This window comes from Ambystoma mexicanum, chromosome 9 (assembly GCF_040938575.1).
Source record: "Ambystoma mexicanum isolate Mex_15411 chromosome 9, UKY_AmexF1_1, whole genome shotgun sequence".
In the NCBI taxonomy this organism is placed as follows: domain Eukaryota; kingdom Metazoa; phylum Chordata; class Amphibia; order Caudata; family Ambystomatidae; genus Ambystoma; species Ambystoma mexicanum.
The window spans coordinates 1,218,552,682-1,218,572,288 of record NC_090931.1 but is presented as its reverse complement, the minus strand read 5'-3'; the positions used below and the strand labels follow the sequence as shown (position 1 = coordinate 1,218,572,288).

Genomic DNA, 19,607 nt, shown 5'->3' with positions numbered 1-19,607 from the left:
CTTATAGATAGAGTTTTACAATAAAGCTTAGACAACATATCCTCAAAAGAGGTGTGAATTCAAACAACATGTATTTTTTAGTGGGACCCAACGTGTTTCGAGCTTTCAACTCTTCATAAGGGGTCTTGACTGGTTGTTACTTCTACAAACCATAGAAAAGATAGTATTAAGTAGGAGTGTTCCCAAATATTTCTTTACATACCCAATTTAGTAGCACATTTCCAACAGTTTTCCAATCTTTGATTCTCATTTATATATTTGAACATCTACCCTATAAATTCCATGGTCCCAATGGTACGAATGTTCTACAATGTAGAAATGCCGGGGCTTGTAAGTTCGAATGAAGGGCGAGCCATCCCGATGATAAAAGATTGCAAAAAACCAACTCTTGTAGGATCAGATTATTTAATAAATTCAATCCGTAAAATTCAAAATAAACAATGGAGTGAAGTCTCACCTCTCCTTTAACCCAAAAGGTATGCAGTTTCTGCCAAAATCAAATGTGAGTAGGTATGAATCTTGATTGTAGTGTGCTTTTAGTTAAACAATGTGCTCCTCCTATAAAAAAAAAAGTGTATGCCGGGAGTAATACTGATTGTCAGCTCACATAACCATTATTGCAATGTTAAAACCTGGTGATTGCTTGGAACATCCAATGTGTATAACTCACCAAATCTAGTATGCTGTAGAATTATTGACCTGACTGAGCATTGTTGGAGTTATGGATATTGACAAATCCATGACCTGTGAAGTAAAAGGTCACTATACAAGTTGGATATATATTCTGAGATAGCCAAGATCAAGTTTTTATATGAGATCATACTCTTTCTGAAGGATAGCTGTGTTGGAGACTATCATTTTCAATCTTAAAAGATGACTATAAGGTAGACTTTCTTTAAGGTGTGACGGATGAAAGCTGTTGAAATGCAACGAATTGTTAACATCAGTGGGTTTCCTGTGTAGCTAAGCAACACATCTAGAAAACAAATATTAGATTCCCCTACTTCCAGGGTGAATTTGATGTGTTCATTACAATTATTTACATACTCAAAGAACTGTATTAGTTCCGGTTTACCACCTTTCCAGATAGCGAACACTTTGTCTATATACCTTCGGCAGAATATTATTTTAGACGACCAAGGTTACGTGTCCAAAATGTATGTTCTCTCAAAATGAAACATTCCAATGTTTGCATACGTAGGTGCTACCGAAGAGCCCATGGACGTCCCTGACATCTGTAGGTAAAATGCCCTTCATACCTGAAGTAATTGTTATGTAGAATTAGATTAATTCCATGGCAAAAATCTTGTGAATTTGTACGTTTTCCTGCTCCGGCAGGAACCATTCTATAGTCTCGATTCCTTCCCCATGGATGATTGAGGTGTAGGATTTAATTCCATTTCCACTCTAGGGTTTGATATTCCACACTAATTTCACTGGGTACTTTTAATGACTGAGTAGAATTAGGCAGATGAATTTTATTTGACGGGATCCACGCACAGATTGTAGATCATATTAATGAGAACCGAATGTTTACAATGATGTCACCGCCGTCATGAGGGGAGGACGTCATCACGCTTTTACGGCACGCCGCTTGACATAGCGGCCATCTTGTTTTCTGGATCCCCCAGTGGCTTCTAGAGGAAAGAGTCTAACGTCTGGATTTGAAAACCCAGCATTTTGGTAAGTATCTGAAACAGTTGTCAATAGCTTATCTAGCATTAAAACACACAGGTGTAGGGCTATACCTAGACTCTTAAATTGCAGACAAAGCATACAATATAATCCTCAGCAGTGAACCACCATACTTTCACTGCACTCCGAACACACTTCTAGTAAGGGCAGAGTCCTTCCTTTAATTGAATTATATGTATTAGTGATCCCATAAAAACTTGATCTTGGATATCTAACAATATATATCCAGTTTATATAGTGAATTTTTACTTCACAGGTCACAGATTTGTCAATTTCCCTAACTCCAACAATGCTCAGTCTGGTGACTATCACTAATTCTACAGCATCTGATATATATACGATTGGGTGAGTTACAAAAATGGGATGTTCTAAGGTACCGCCAGGTTTATTGCATAAATGGTTATGTGAGCTGACACTCTGAATTACTCTCTGCACATCCTATTTTGATAGGAGGAGCACATTGTTTAACTAATAGCACACTACAGTGATGATTCATACCTGCTCAAATTTGATTTTGGAAGTAACTGTGCATATCTTTGGGTTAAAGGAGAGGTGAGACTTCTCTTCATTGTTTATCTTGACTTTCGCTGATTGAATTTCTTAAATAATGTTCTGATCCAACAAGAGGTGGTTATTTGCAACCTTTTGTTATCAGGGATATATCGCTCTTCATTCGAACTTACTAGACCCTGCAGTTCTACATTGTAGAACATTGGTACCATTGGGACCCTGGAATTTATAAGGTGGAGGTTCAAAAATATATGAGAATCAAAGATTGGAACATTTTTGTATTTGGAAATTTGATACTATATTGATTATGTAAAGGAATATTTGGGAACATACCTACTTAAGACTATCTTCTCTATTGTTTGTAGAAGTATCAACCAGTCAAGACCCCTGATGAAGAGTTGAAAGCTGAGAAGAGTGCATTCCAAAGAACAAGAACTTGCAAGGTAAATCTGTGACCTCTGAAGTGATGTTTTGTGGTACAGCTAGGAGTAGAAATTTGGAGGAATGAAGAGTTTGAGGAATGGTCTCTTTTGAATTAAGCTTCAATGTGGGATGGGTGTCAAATTACAAGAATCCTGACAAAATTAGAACGCATGCTCCTTCACTCACTAAAGAGGGAACACAGATATACATTACCCTAAATGCACTCTGCTCACTCATGATAGATTCCCACATGGGAATGGATAACCATAGTGTATTTTTGTTAGGGCGAATTCTCTTATATGGCTAATTTTTCAAACCTAGTGAGTGCCCCAGCAGCTTTGCTGGATTTTTGGGGTTTGTTTTTTTCTCCTGCTAAGAGTGAGACTCCTTTCCTCTCACTCTTAGGCATGATTTGAGATGTTCTTCGAATTTGTATGTGTTTATGGGCTATGGGGTCTTTTACTCCATAGGGTATCATCTCTTTTTGTATGTGTGTTACACAGCACCCTCAGTGAAGTAACACAGGGGTGTCACAGTGACCCCCAAACATAGACTCCATACCCTGGGACTGACTACTGTCTCCCAGGGCATGTAAAGTCACCATTGGCTTTATTAGTCCAAATTTGTGAACAGAACCAGTACAAACCATCATATTGTGGAAGTACTGGAAGGGGTTAATTAGATTGCTCCTGGGTCTGTTTTCAAGGGGGCACTGTGCAGTCCCCCTTGTCGAGTTTCTGGCTGGTGGCAGTGGTTATCACTCGAAATATTCCACCGGAATATTTCCTATGGGATTTTCCCATTCATTTTAAACGCACCACTTTTTAATGCAATGTTAAAGATACCGCCGGTTTATTTATTTAATATTAATTCACCAGTTGGGTCTTTTCGCCAGAACTCGGTTTTAAAATGGCGTTTGTGTTCGTCTCTGAAACTCTAACCCAAGTCGAGCCCTTTGTTCCACTATTTTGGCGGGCTTCTCCACAGAAGCCCTCCAAATGGTGCCACTCTGTCTGGGGTCCACAGGATGTGTGGGAGGGGGAATAGGCACCCTGGACTGCGTTGCCTCGGCAACTCAAGTCACACTCTAGTCTGATTGGCCCAGTGGTGAGCCGCCTGGCTCACCACTTAGCATGTTTGAGTGACAGCTAGGCTGGTGAATGGGGGTTTTTCTGCATAAAAGCAGGGCTTTGGGGACTGGAACTTCAGAAGTCGCCACAGGACCTAAAGAATCCGAAGAGGGTAGAAGCTGTGCCATCTGCAACAACAACACCACGGGTGGAGCCCTGCTGCAACAACCTCACCACTTTCCCGATGACAAGAGATGATCTTCTGCTGGACGAGTCTTCTTCCTTTGAGCTGGTGGGACCAACCGGTTCGCCCTTTTCGCCTTCCAAAGACGTCTCCTGGTCGATTCGCCCGTGCCAAGCACCCCGGCGGCCGGATAGCCAAGCTTCACTACTTTGACCGCGAATAAAAGGAACGCACCTTTTAACCGAGAACTCTGCGGCTGGTTTCATCCCTGTGCAGTGCAACGACTTCACGTTTCTTCCTAGACGAGATCTTCTCTTCCCCCTGGTCGAACCCACGACTTGCACCCGCTGCCAGGAACAACTGCCACCACTGAAGCTTCCTCTCTCTTTAAGGTACTGTGTCCTGCCTGGCCTCCCTTTCTTCGGTTTGCCCAAGGTGACCCTTAAATCCTTGGCTTTCCAACTGGGTTGGCCCCAGACCTTCTAACTTTATCTTGCTACTTCACCCCAACCTCTTTTTGAACATTCTGCAAAGACTTTTAGTGCATTTTAAACCGTGTAATCCTGGGCACATTTCACTTTGCTCCATTTAAAGTGGACCTGGCCTATGAACTTTGACTCCACAGTGTATACTGCCTTGATTCCCTTGCTAAGAACTCCTAAAAGTGTTGGAACTGTTTTATTCCTATGCTCTGCCTTTTTCTCTCCCTTTAACCGAATTATTGGAGTACCATCTAGGTTACGCGCTCACCTCTGTGTTACAAATAAGTAGTGGTTTAACTTAGACTTGTTTAATAATTCTTAAGGGAGGTGTGTATACTTTTGGTGATTGTGTTTTGAACTTGCTTTGCTATATAGTGCTAGTTTATTTCTTAAAGTGTGTGTTAAATAAATAATTCTATACTTTTGATACCAAAGCTCTGGTCAGTGTTTGCTTGTTCTACTGTATGTTTAGCCCTATTGTGTATGCTCTATATACTGCCCTACTCATCTTGAGAGAAGTCTGACTGCTCAGCCACAGCTACCAGGTAAATCTGGGTGGTACAGACTGCTACCAATTGGGTTTACTGCTTACTCCTGTAGTCTTAATCTTTTTGCAGTGTTCCCTAAGGGAACTGCACAGGATTCTGCCTAACAATTCTGAATACCCAAGGGAAGTGCTGCTAAAGGACCAACACATTATATAGTGCACCGTGGCCCCCTCAGGAAAGGTCAAATTTGCCAGAATGTATTCTGCCACGCCGAGTACTAGAGCCCCAAAAAGTCCACACATACCATAATTCATTGTACTGCCCTCAGACTTCAGGCAAGAGTGTGTCATGTACCATTAAACAATTGCCGTAAAAGGGAACATTGAACCTCTTCCAATGTTTCCTGCCCTCTAATCCTCTCAGCTGTGCTCCGCTCCATACACCCAGTTGCACTTTAGTTGAGGATTGGAGCTGACAGGGTGGCTTAGGAAAAGCTGGCTAAGAGGCTGTTGAATCATTCTGGAAAACCAGCATGTGAGTGCCAGCAGATGACCGCCTCTTCCTACCTTTCCAACCATATCATATAGATGACATCATGCTCATTGCAATACATGTTTCGTGCTCTGGGCGCCTTCTAAAGGCCAACTATTTCTTATTAATGCACATTAGTTTAAAAGCATAACATTTTTTAAGGGTATATGATCAAATGTCCTTTAGAAACATTGTTTCCAGCTAACGCGAAGTGATTAATGCAGTCAGTGATGCATTCCTTCAAAAAGCATGCTTCAACCATGCAGAGCAAGATTAATTAATCGGGAGAGTCACTGGGGCCATCCAAGATTACAAACTTGCATAGTTGGAGACATCAGACCCCCTTTTGGTCTAAGGGGCCAATTTGTTTTTGGACGCATTAGCTCTGGTTCAGAGGTAGTTACGTATTTAGCTAGAGGGACAGAGTTGTCAGAGAAGAGAAACCATCTAGTCTTTTTTTCTCCTTTGCATTCTGGGACATGTCGTGCTTATCCCATTTTAAATACAGGGACACAGGTAGGAGAATGCATAGGGAAAATGCTTGGCCTGACATTGGACAACTCGGGTGCTCTGGATGATTTGTGTCAGAGATATAAAAAGTTACTCATAGTAGTGACTGAAATACTCCTAGTCCATACTCCCCTTACCTTCATATTTCATGGGTGTCCCTGCATAGGGCAGGACCGGAACCATTTTGCCTTGAAAAATGTGCTTTTCCCCTTTAAAATGAGTGTGTGCATGGGTCACCCTCAGTCCCCTTTGCAGCATTGGATGCCAAACAGTCCATATTCGCAACCTCTTTATTGTGAAGGATGGTGGGTGGGACGTATGGACTAGGGAGTACTTCAGTCACAACAGTAAGTAACCCTTTTATTACTCCTAGATCCCATCCCCTGTCCTCCATGCTGTATGTGTGATTACAACTAAGTAAGGCATGGCATTGGCAGCCATACTGTAGACAGCAGAGTTCCGGAGCTCCCTGATGATCCTGAATGAATCCTTGACAAACTGGCATTATAACCACTGCAGACATCGCAAAAATGCAATAGTAATGTGCGTAAAGGTCCAGAGAGATGCTGGGAAGTCTCCCCAGAGAAAATCGGAGTGCGGAATAAGCACAAGAAGACTTACAAAGATCCTCCCACGGATGACAAAATTGTTGACGCACGCAACGCAGCCTGCCAGAGGATGCCAGTGCCGATCGGGCACTGAGGGCAGCCAGACGGCGAACTAGAAGTGCGGCGGCTCGCCTGGTCGGGGCGGCCACATAATGGCAGCACCCAAATAGCGTGCCCTTGGCAGTGGAGGAGACAAGATCCGGGAGAGCCGCGGAGGACCGAGGCGTGAGTCGGCGCAGTGCCTAAACACCGACCCTCAAGAGTTGAGAGGTATAAGACCCCTCGCCAGCACTGACAGCCCCCTTGGGGTGTCCCCCGGAGGCAGAGGTGACGCGAGGATAGCCAGGATCTGGCAGACCCGCCTATCCTCCCCACCCGCGGCAGGGGATAGCGGGAAATGTCACTGGGAAACAGTCAATAACGGCAGCCACCCCCTAACCCCCCTGGCTGGGTGTGAAGTGTTACCCTCTGGACCACGCCAGACGCCGAGACGAGTCTGCTCCCTGCGCCCGGGGCAGGACTGGAAGGATCACAGCAATACACATTGGGCGGTCGCGGTCTCCCACGGGCGGGAAGAAGAGCCGAGCAGAAGAGCAGCAGCTGTGCGGGAGGAAGAACGTGGACCGGAGAGGCCCGGGCGGGTCGCGCAGACCCCACTGCGGGTGAGCGGAGACCCGGCGAGGTGCTGACGAAAGGGACAGCAGATGCGCCAGCCCACGCAGGGGGCGCTAGAGGCGCAGCTCACATAGCGGGCCGCCCCTCTGGCCGCCCCCTGCGTGGACTCGCCTCCTCTAGGGAGGACGCAGTCAGGGTGCCCTCGGGGGTCCGGCCGGAAACGGCTGCCACCTCGGGGGGCTTAAATAGCCAGGGCGGAGAGAGCAAGACCTCTCATCCAGCCCTGGCAGCAGCAATAACGGTCGATCGGGGTCGCAAGGTCGTTAGAGGAGCAGAAGGTATGGTGGTGTGGAGTTGATGGGTTGGCGCAGAGGCGCCGGCCCTTGCCGCGAGGTCTGGGGGCCGAGGGCATTTCCTCCACCAGGCGCGGGCCAGCCCACGTTCCCGACTAAGGGGACACAAACATTTTCAAAACTGCTTGGGTTAGAGGAGGTAGGAGGGGATTTGAGGGGTCGGCGCATCCAGCGCCTGGCTTGCCTTTTGCCGTGCTACTTTGGTCCACGGCATATCCCCCACGGCGGGTTGTTTAAGGGAAGGATAGCATTGGTAAAGACCGACAGCTATCAGACTTGGCTAATAAGTAAGGCGGCTGTTTAAACACGGTCGCCGGGCCACGTATGTATCTTCTTGGGAAGGTAGCCGCAGTGGTGGACTGAAAAAGGCGTCATTTTGTCACGATTAAGCATGCTGGGCAGGGGAGACGGTTGCCGGTGTCGCCTCACCATATATATCTGCTAAGCCGCGTCTGTTTTTATCTTAGTGCGATCAGGTGTTTGGGCAATGTCGCCGTTTAGCATGATGTTAATAATTATTTGTAGCGTTGGTTTGCTTCGTGAAGTTTTTAAATATTGCTTGTGCTGCAGTCGGTTGCGCCCATGAGGCGTCGGCATACCGCGTGTTGCCTTATGGGACACGGCCTGGGGGCTGGGGACAGGTTTCGGATTATAGACCGACAGAGGTCCGAAATTGTTCGATTGATTGATTATTTGATTATAAAAATCTTTTGGGATTACGAACCGACGGAGGTCCGAAATAGTTCGATTGATTGATTGTTTGACTATGAAAAGCGTTTTTACATCAGAGGAACTGCACGAGGCATGGCCGACGGGTACGGCCGCACGGGTCTCGGCATGATGAGGGGGGGGCACAATGTATGTAGTAGGTTTGGGAAAATAACCTCTGTCGTGAGGCACGACCTACGTAGGGTGCAGTTTGTGCTTTATACTATGTCAGGGGTATGAATGAAACGGGCACCGTCCTGCAGTTCAGCCAAGCTTGCTCACGTTTCTTGTATGTTTGGTACTGGGGTATGGCAAGATGTTCAATATAATTGTGGTGGGGCACTATGTTGGGGGTCAGAAGCTAGCGGGCAACCGCGGTTTCAACAGCGCCAGTTTGGGTTCGCAATGTGTAGGAACTGCACGAGATGCTGCCCACAATACGGGCACTATGGTTGCTCTTTAGGGAGGAAAATGTTACCGCGCCTGCAAGTCAGCAAAACAGAAATGAAATGGAGGCGGTGGTGTAGCGCAAGTACAGGTTATTGTTTTCAGTTTAGCACTATTGCCTGTGAGGCATGTGGGACTTGGTACGTGAGGGCCGAGGAAAGGTAAGGGCTATTACGTTTGCTGCAAGTGCTAGTGGTAATCTTTGAACTTGAAGGACAGGTACTTGCGGGGGGCTCAACGATCATAGACAGAGCCTTTAAACACGTGGTGGCTCCGGTCTATGTGGAAAGGGGGGCGATGTTTCGCCGCTGTGTGTCCGTGGGTCTTCTGCACGGGTCAGAGGCCGCAATGTCTGGGCCTGGAGGTGCGCAAGAGGGCACGGGATTCACAGGCACCCGAGGGCTTATTTGGTTTAAGGGTGGTTAATACTGCTGGACAGTTAGTGGGTAGCATGTGCTAGAATCTGCAATATTAAAACATTCTGGCGGAGGTGCATGCTGGATGGACTGCAGTTTTCTGCAAAAAAGAAATGACCACTACAGGCCTGCGGGCATCAGTTTGTTTGCAGGCTTTCCCACGGCAGGTGGGTGGCAGGGGCACGCGGCGCCTGGGCTTTGCAGGCCGAATGTTTTTCTGGTCTTTGTTTATTATTGCAAAATGGCAATGCGCTTGTCTGGGAACCAGAAGGACGCTGAATGGGCGGGAATGCGAATTCAGGGCTAAAGAGGACGCTGTGGTAAAGCAGGGATACGTCCTGGGGGAATACTGTGCAATCTAAGGCGCACACTATGCATATAAGCAAGGCGAGTGGCCCGATTTATGACAGTTTGGGGAATGTTGCCCGAAATGCGCCGGATCGATTGGTGGCAACACTTACCGGCCGCTATAGTGGTCTGCCAGGTGTGTTTGTGGTTGCTGCTTCAGAATTCGATTGTCCATACGGTTGCCTGCTACTACCGAGGAGTTCCGGCGCGGGCGGAGAGAGGGGTGGGGGTTCGCCTGTGAGGATTAGCCTAGTAAAGCGGACCTCTTTTTATCTTGGTGTATAATGGGCTCTAACAACGTTGGTGGCACGAAGGGTGCAACCAGTATTTGGGCCGAATGAGCGCTTTTAAAGGTCTCTTCGATCCGATTACCACAAAAAACTGGTTGGGAAAGTTAGCAACAACAGAAACCCCCATATACATGTCCCTTGCACGAAGGGTGCAACCAGTATTTGGGCCGAATGAGCGCTTTTAAAGGTCTCTTCGATCCGATTACCACAAAAAACTGGTTGGGAAGGGTAGCAACAACAGAAACCCCCATATACATGTCCCTTGTAATAGGCATTTGTTAACTTAATTCGGTTACAGTTTTCCGTGGAGTCATGCTATTTCCGTTTTGCCTCTTTGAAACTGTTGCCTATTGTTTTCCCAGCGAAAGATTGGCATCGCATATGAGACCTACAGAAGAGGACCCTTGGTGAGGAGGCGGATTGCATGACTTTCCCTGCCTCAGAAGGCAAGCCGATAGGTCCGGTGTTTTTCGGTCACCAGGAAACGCAAGACAAATTTCATTAGCAACACAAGTTTTTACTAGAATTAAGTAAGGAAAGTAACGTAAACGACAGCCAACGAGTGTTGCATCACTTCCGATGTCGGGAGCTAATCAGGGTTGGACCGGGCGTTACGTGGGCGTTACGTGGCTGCGAGACCATGAACACGCTCCATAGCTTTTACATGAGGATTGTTTTACAGCGTTCGATCATTCAAAGGGTGGACAGGTAGCACAGTTATTTGCTGCAGTGGGTGAGGTACCCTGGGTATTGGAGTGATGGGGGCTTCGAGGTGGGACGCTCGCACGTCCGTTGAGGCAGTAGCACCATTTACTCGGCCATATGCCATCCGCATGGTCGTGGGGTTAAGATGCCTGACTTCTGACGGTGCGACCAGGAAAGGGGATGCCGAAGTTGGGTTGGCTTGGCCAACGTCCTGGGAAGGTTTCGTAGCAGCTGCATGGGTTTACATACGTTTTTAGGTAATTTAAATCATGAGGGGCAGGATGGCAGCCCAGGGAGCGATTGAGAGGGTGTGGGTAGGACTCGGCTCGGTCGTTTGGGAAGTGAACGGGAAAGTGTGCTCCTTTAACAGGGAAGCGTCACCGGGAGAGCATCATTGAATATGTAAAGTAGCTGGATGCCCAGCAAAGCCAGCACCGCTAAAAACATGTACAGGGTTTGCTTCCCTGCATTGCCTCCTTGCTGCATTTGTAGAGCTGGGTTGGTTCAGGTGGTGAAAGGATGTGCGCAGCAAGTTGGTGTTGATCAGTACTTTGCTTTTGTGCGCAGCCGGTAACGAGTGTACGGTGGTCTAAGACCAAAGTATTATTATTATTATTATTACAACATAGGGTAGTTGGGGTTTGAGTGCACGCAGGGCAGCTTGTGCCGTGCTTACAGGTTCGTACCATTCGCATTCACTTGTCTCGGGAGGATAGCTCAGCGGCAACATGCTCGCCTTGGAAGTAAGATGACACTAGAACAACACTGGCTCGGTCCTCGGGTCTGCCCAACCCCGGGGTGCTGGAAAAGTAGCATGGGGAGGATTTATTTGTGACTTAATTTTAAACCACATACACAAGGTGCGAGGGATGAGCAAGGCGGAGTCCTGGGTGGGGGACACGGACCACAATCTGTTTCAGTGGAAAGGCTTTGCCCGGAAGGCCGGTTTATTGGAACACCATGTGTAATAAGGCAACTGTTGCCCCTCCCTCCCCCCACGATGGGGTCTTCACAGTGCTGACGCTCCACTGATTGAGCATAGCATACCGTTTGCATGAGAAATGCGCAGGTATTACAGGCGAGAGTCGTAACCAGCCTAGGGCATTAACATTGCGTGGCGCACATGCACAGGCCTGGGGGAAGGTATGTCCAAGCGTAATATGCTGAGGTGTGCATGACGCTCCGGCATGCACTCTGATGAACACACAGGGTTTAAGCCCGGGCTAACAGCCAGGACACTGCTGCAATAGTGGTAAACAGCGAGGGAATTGAAAGAGGAATTCGAAAATGAGGGGGCAAAGGTGGATGTTGTGTTTATAATGAAATACTCTATGTGCAGAACGTAGGTTCAAGGAGGCTCTAAAGGGGAGGACTTAAGAGTGAAAGTAGCTGGGGAATAGGTTTGACAGTGAAGGTACGAAGGGAGGTTAGCTCAGGGGCAACATGCTCACATTGGAAGCAAGGCTACACGGAGCAACACAGGTTCTACCCCTGGTCCGCGATTAGAAAACTCTGGGTATTGAGCGCGCTATAAATAACACATCCTATCATATCAAGGTTCCAAACTGTATAAAGTGGGTTAGGATGGGAGGAACATGCAAGGCGTATGAAGTGTACGCCGGCATATGTAAGATACAGGCACAATCCCCAACCCCCCCAAATTTCAGGACGTTTTTAACAGAGCTACACGAATGGTAATGGAGGGAGATTGGAGACCACTGGGCACATTAGGGCATTTAACGGCATAAGATTTTCAGTGGTAGTTGGTGGACGCTCGGATTTGGGTTTACTCCGTTAGCATAAGAATATGGTGGTTTTGTTTTTCATATGGCCTGTTGCAACTCGCTTGGGTGTTGTACAGGAGATTGACGTGAAGGGCACGCTCCACGGTAGCAGTTACTTTTAGGCCGTAATAGGGCAAGGTAATATGCCGCACTGCAGCACGAAACGTAAGGGTGTGTAAGTTGGTTACCTCTACCCAGTACTGGGGTTACTCCTGTTCAGTTGCTTGTCTGTGAACGGTCATATACCACTCCCTGAAAAGATGATGTTGTGTCCCAGGGAATGCGGATGAAAGACTGAACAGGACATTGTCTGCAGTCTTACACTGGGTTTAATGGTACTAATTGATTAAGGATGGCATGGGTTAATTTCTCCTATTGGGGAGGGCAGTGTTCTCTTGGGTGGTTAACTGAGATACATGGATGTTCTTTGACAAAACAGTGGCGACCACGAGCCTCTTTGGTTTCGACGCACCAAGGGGGGGGTGCAAACTGAAGGAGGGGACAAAGTATACAATGGGTACAGGGGAAATTGTAAGGAAGGGTGGACGCAGGGATGGGTTTGCATCCTAGATGAACTTTGAATGTAGGGAACGCTATGTACTAGCGCAAAGTCCCTCGGTGGGCCCCCCCTTGTCACTGGAGGGCTGGTAGGTGAAATTAAACTAGCTTGAGGTATGACGCTCCAAGATTGGTGCACATTTGATGTGAGGACGCAAGGGACGTCAGCACGGTTGGAAGGGCGCAGGTCGGGTAATACAGTTAACGATATTCATAGATCTACACTATTGTAGAAGGCAAGAGGTTATCAAGGGTGGACAAAGTGGGGGTGTTGGCGTCACAGGTGGAAATTTGATTTGGATAATGATATGTGAACACAGACTACATACAGCAGGAGGGCGCTGTAAATGAAATAAGGAGCAAGGTTGCAGCATTCACTGATGCTTTACTGTCTCCCGAGCACCAAGCAGCCTGCAGTTTGTGGGGGCAGGGATGGCTAAAATACTAATTTTGTGATTTTGTGTCACAGGATTGAAGGACCAGGCAGAAGGTTGCCAGGAAGTGATACAGTGTGGCAACAGCGCTCAGAGTGGTTGGTGGAGCAGCACTGGTAAAGTGGGCTCATGCAGGCGGGGGTAGGGAGCACGGTTTGCGAGGGAACTCCCGGAAAGGCGAGTCATGGTGACAGGGATGGGTGCTTGGACCCAACGCTCTGGCCGGTGCCAGGAGCGGGTCTAGGTGGCGGACGGAGTTTTATGATGTTTCAGGAGGAGATGCCGAAAGGAAAACGGCAGGTAACAACCACCAATGTGCGGCTTGTGCGGATGAGCGCAAGGGCCGTGCATACCCGGGATGCCCTGGGAAGGCCATGGGTCACCCCGAAGTAGGTAAGGGTAAATATCTACATACCGGCGGGCCGCTCACCCGAAGGTTAAGACCCGCAATGCAGAATTTGCAAATTGCTTCCTGGATATAGCAACGGGGCTCCCGGTGTGAGGTCCCTGGCGCCAGGCAGAGAGGTTGAAGCGCTTGGAAGGTTGGTTTGCCGCAGAAATAGGAGATTGCGCAAGGGAGACCCACTGGATCTCGTTAAGGTTGGTGCCTTGACAGGATGACCATGTCAACTAGGGGTGGGGGCACCCGCAAGTAAGTGGGGAGAATATTTGAGTACCTGCCGAGAACTCTGGGCTAGGCTCCACACAGGGTTTGAGAGTTACTTCCCGGAAATAGCAATGGGCCACCTGGGAATGGGGATAACATGGAGAAACAGGTCCCTGGTGGGGGGAAGGAGAGGATGACCCGCTTGTAGCGTTGGTTTGCTTCGGGAATAGGAAATTGGGCAAGGAAGATCCATTAGATCTCGCTACGGTCAGTGTTTCACCAGGATGGCAAGGACAACTAGGGATTGCGATGGAAAGGTCTAGGAGGAGGGTGAACAGGAGCATGGAACGCTCCATGAAGCAGGGAGGGCTTGTTTTGGTCAGACACCCGGAGTTATGTAAAGGTAACCCAATAGATTTTGCAGCAGATGGAGTGCATCTATCAGAGCACGGGATGGGCCATTTCAACTTAGGGCTAATGGGACGGATGGCAAGAACAGGATGTAAATAGTGGTTGGTGAGTATTAGCAGGACGAGGTATTTGGTGTGGGGGCATTTGGGGTCGCGGGAGGGCCACCCCAAAGCGTGGCGGAGTTACGAGGGCGGTCCCAGAGAAGGAGGCACGCTGCGGTCTGGTCCGTGAGCTACAACCACTGGCTGCTTCAGGCAGGATGGGGTGACACGGGCGCTGATTCCACTAGGGACGGTTGGGACTCCTCAACAACCGATGCAGTGGCCTTATTCGCTCCATACTCTCTGGAGGAATGACTGAACTGGCAGTGGAATCCAGGGCGGGCCGTTCTCGCAAGAACGGAATGGTGTGAGATGGCTCACAGGCTTTTGGACATGGGACTTTGGAAGGCGGGATTGGCGGAGCCACCCGGCTAAGGACCATGGTTGGGGCCAGGCAGTCATAAGACCTGAGCAGGGAACGGGGGGCCGCCCTCATAAGATGACTCCAAATTATGCGACCATATGTTTTCCAATAAAATGTTATATATGTTTCCAACTTTCAGAATGTCTCTGACTCTGTCATTGGGGGTAAGCAAGCTGGTAATATTATGCATGTTACTGATATGACGTAAGGGGCCAAAGAGTAGGGGTTAGCCCCGCTAAGGGTTCGAGCCCAGCTGACAGCGGTAAGCAGCTGCCAGCAGCGTATTGCTCCGTGGGAGGCGGCAATCCACTCCGCAATTGCCCCGAGTTGTACAGTGATCAAGGCTTACAGAGTTGCACTCATAGTGGACCGATAGCGTGGTACAGCACCCCCCGGACGTGTAGGGACCATGCAGACACCATTGGGTGGTGCCGAACTTTCATCAACCAGCCCAGCTGAGGAGGGAGCATACCACCCAGGTGCATTTTGCTATGGGCGAGGCCGCAGCCCACTCCAACACCGCCTTAACTCAGATATTGCATCAGGCCCACCTGGTGGGGCCCACAGTAGACCACTGAAATGGTACAGTGCCCCCTGGCTCGCACAGGAACCACAAGGAACCCCCCTGGGGGTCCCAGACACTACCACCAGCCCGCAGTGGGGCACACCATGCTGGGCGCACTGGAGCACTGACCCAACCCCTAGCATAACAAAGGGCGACAAGGAGGGGCCAATCTACATAAGGCAATGACATTAAGCTTACAGGGTGGTAGAGGCACACAGCGTGAGATTTACCGGATGACCTGGCTAACTTTGAGAGACGCTGGTCGTCTCTACAGGATAACAGCCTCAAGACAGATCGAACCCCATACAAGGTTAAACTGCACGAGCAAGGTGTACGTAACCCGGAGAGCAGCGGGAACTAGCCGGGGCCGGAAGGGAAGCTAATCTCTACACTACGGCTGAAGTAAGCACCTCTAACAAATGACTATGTAAGGAACCGATACGTGGGAGGGCGCAATCCATTGCCCCTCGGAGATCAGCTGAAGAGCACTTGCACTCCCTGGCACAGCATATAAGGGATAAGGTGTTACCTTCACACATCCCAGAGAAGACAGCTGGAAAAGGCGACACAGAGTACGGGGGTACACGTCTACGTATACAGTGATCCAATTGCCTCCGGACATTTAGGGGGGTGACGCCTGCAGACGCCACGTGATAAGACCGCCGGTCGAGGAGCAGCGCACCAAGCGCTGAGAGAGGGACTGCGTCTTGCATAACACTGTGAGGAGAGGAATGCCAGGCGAATGTAAAGGCAGCCGAGGCAAACAGACCAGCATGGAGTCCTTTACCAACAAACAGGCCAAAAGTGAACCCACCACATTGGACGTGAACGAGGGTGCGACGAGCTCAGACAAAAAGGAGAGGGTCGAGGTGATGGCCCTTTAATGGAGGCGATAGTGGCCCTGAAGGCGTTCATGGAGAGTACGTTGGATGTGGTTATGGTGGACATGACCCTCCTTCGGCAGGCCGTAAGGACCCTGGCAGACCGAGTGGGCACGGCGGAACAACAGGTGCAGACAAACACCACTGATATTGCTTCCACCCAGTCCCAGATGTCGGACGTATTACAAAGGGTATAGATCCTTGAACATAGTTTTAACAAAAGGGACAGCCCTAAAGTCGGACAGGATATAATGGGCTGAAGATTCAATGTATATGTATGGGGTAATCCTGTCCTCACAAATTCAAGTCTGCAATCACTTTTTTGCAGTTTATGATTTTTACCTTCCTGAACATCCCAAACATTGGTAACAAATACTCATAGTGAGGGGAAGAAACAACCATCAACTGAGGTTTGTCTACAACAGCCTTTTTATTATTTTTGTGGCTGTTCTTGTAGTATTTTCAAAGAGTATTTTGTTAAAAAATAGAACATCATAATTTTTAACATAACAACAAGTCACAGTGGTGACAATGTGCAAAAAAAGAAACAGTGCAGAATGCAGTCAATTACAGATATGAAAAGTAGGTACACAACATATCCTTATAGTTGTAAGGGAAGAACTAGAGATGTACACAGTATTACTTCATATGGGTCACAAACTCATAGTTATTATTCTGTAAGGTGTTGCATCCAATTACTGCTTTCTAAATACAGGCAGTAAGGGCCAATAGGGCTTGAAAAGATAAAGTCTATTGGCGCTAAGCGCTGGTAGTGTGCCCAGGAGGGGCTGAGACAGATTTAGGGCAGTAGCATCTGTCTGTGTTTGGCGCTTTGATGGAGTGGCCAGCATAAACTGGTCCAAGACCAAGAGAGCCTGGTCGACGTCTGTAGCAGAATAAAGAAAATTTGGTGTGATCCTTAGATGTGGTCCTTAAACATTTTGCCACGAGGATCACCAACGTTTCGGTTATATAAATTCACAACCTTCTTCTGGGGCCTTATATATGCAGGTCTCCCTAAAGATAAACAAAGGAAAAGTGTGTGCTCAGTAATAGGTACATAGGTGTTTCTGGGTTTAGTAGAAAAAACTTGAAGGTTTAAAAGCACCCAGGCGGTGCTGGGATAAAAAAAAAACAGGTGACGGGGTGGGGGCCCTAATGGCCTTGTTCACTGACCTTTCCAGGAAGCAGTGAGGGGGTTCCTCTGCTCCTGATGATTTCTAAAGTTTCTCGAATCAGCAGACTCCCATGTGTGGGGCTGGTCTGTTGATGGTGCAATGTACAGCATCCGTGACTGTGATGGGATGCATAAGGGTCTGTCTTCAATCTGGGCCCTGTAGTCAAAAAACAAAAGGACACAGAGCGGAGGCAAAGTCAGAAACAAGTCTATTCTGACAGTGTAGTTGGAGGACTAAAAATGGGTTTAAAAGGCTCTCAATGAGGTCGGAGCATACAGGAAGGGGGGCTGTTTTTGAATGGCCTGGAACGCCTGAGGTTAGATGCGTTCACCTTAGAAAGATGTTCAGAGTATCTGTACCTGTGTTCGCCGCGGGGACTGTATCCTCCGGGTTCCGTGTAGAGAATGGAGCTGTGTAGGAGGCGTACCTTGTGCGCATGTATGAGCGCCTAGTGTCTCCCCAGTGCGCATGCGTTAATGGCGGCATGTCCGTGTTAGGGTCGTTTCCTTAGCAACGAGCAGCCTAGTGCGCGTAATGCCAAATGTGAGTGTCCTTGAGCATAGAGCAGAGGATGCAGAAGGGACGGCCAGAAGGAATAATTTCTGGATTGTTGGACTGCTGGAGGGGGAGGAGGGCGGAGACCCCACAAACTATGTTGAAAACTTGTTGCTGCAGGAGATCGGAGCAGGAGCGCTGTCCCAAGTCTTTGCTGTGGATAGAGCCCACAGAGCCCTCACTAGAAGGCCTCGACCAGGAGCCCCTCCGAGACCAATGTTCGCCAAGATCATGAACTATAAAGACTGAGAGAAAATACTGACATTCTCATGAGAAGGCGGGGCGATAACTAGGAACTCTTCAAGAATAATTTATCCGGACTACACAGCCCTGGTCCAAAGGCAACGGACAAGTTTCGGCCTGACAAAAGACCGCCTCAGGGTGGCGTACATACGCTACATGCTGCTATATCCTGCCAAACTGAAGCTCCTGAAGGAAGGCAGATCCTATTTCTTTGAAACAACAGAGGAGGCCCAAGAATAGATGGACCAATAGCAGGGCATCGCCCAACAGAGAGCCATGAACTGCAACAACCATGAAGACCAACCCTAATGACAACACGTGCGGACCTGGCACCGGAAAGAGGAGTCATCGGGATATGATATGATGTAAGCCAGCCGGAGAAGATCTCGACATTCCCAAGGGAGGGTGGGGTGACAACGAGAAGCAGTTAGAATGAGTGGATGGATCGGGGGGCGCTGTTGCGCCGAAACAAGATGGCCGCCTAAGTGTGGAGCTCCGGGCGGGGAGAGCGAACAATCCTCGTTCCTACGCCATCAACTCCGGACTTGGGAGTGCCCTGGGTGGCGAGCTACGCCTCCCCGTCGGGCTGGGGTTGCCTCTGCCTGCTCTCCCCGCCCGAGGCTCCAGAGACCATGGCCCACTCGGCCACCCGAGGGTGCGGCGTGGTGGCCTGCTGTGGGGGAGGGGTGCTGAGCTCCGAAGCGCGGCGAACTGCCGTGGCCGGCGAGGCTGCCCTTTGCACACTGCGTCACCCTGCTGCAGCCAACCTTGGCCCCCCTACCCCCCTCTGTAAGGGGCCGCTGCCTCCTTCACCGGCATCAACATTTTCCTGAGGCTTGGCTCTCCTGCGCCGCTTCCTTGTGTGCCGCGGCGGCCCCCTCTACGCATCACCGGCCTCCCCCCCGCAGCCCCCACTTCAAGAACACGTCCAGACAGCTGCAAGGTAGGGGGTGTGGGGGGACAAGTGTGACAGGCGCCGCTGGTCCTTGTGGCCAGCCCCGGCTGCTTGTTCCGTGCCTCTGGCCCGGCCGTCCTACAGTCCCTCTGTAGCTGCGGCACCTCGACCGTACTTGGACGACGCGGGCCCCTCTTGCAGGAACTGCGGTAGAACTGCCCCCCACCCGTGGACCTCGGGGGCACCCAACTAATTGTCACCTGGAACACACGGCGCCACTGTTCTCTCCTCCACTCCCCCTGCACACTTACCGGGGGATCTCAGGCACACATCCCAGTGACCTCAGGCCTGTGCTGGGCAACCCACCGGGAAAATACCCTGCTGAACGCCTCCACCCCCCTGCCTCATGAGCGTTGGCTCGCCTTCTCCTTATAGCGGTGCAACTAAAGACAGTGAGCTAAAGACTTGGTAGAGTCTCTCCCAGGGGTTATTCACCCAAGAACAGGTCATTGGGCTGTGTTCGTGCTGGTAGAGAGATTCCCAGACCCCCCTTTTTTTGCATACATTAACTTTGGGTTTCACCCTAAGTTAACAGGGCAATCCAGACGTGGACCCCTTGCTCACTGTTCTTAGAGAGGCAACAGTTTC

At 49.3% G+C, this 19,607-nt stretch overlaps 1 protein-coding gene across 4 annotated transcripts in view; it reads right to left on the bottom strand.

Annotated features, from left to right (window-relative positions):
* ZRANB3 (zinc finger RANBP2-type containing 3) overlaps positions 1-19,607 on the bottom strand; it is a 2,038,675-nt gene that overhangs the window by 736,484 nt on the left and 1,282,584 nt on the right. The window lies entirely within an intron of this gene.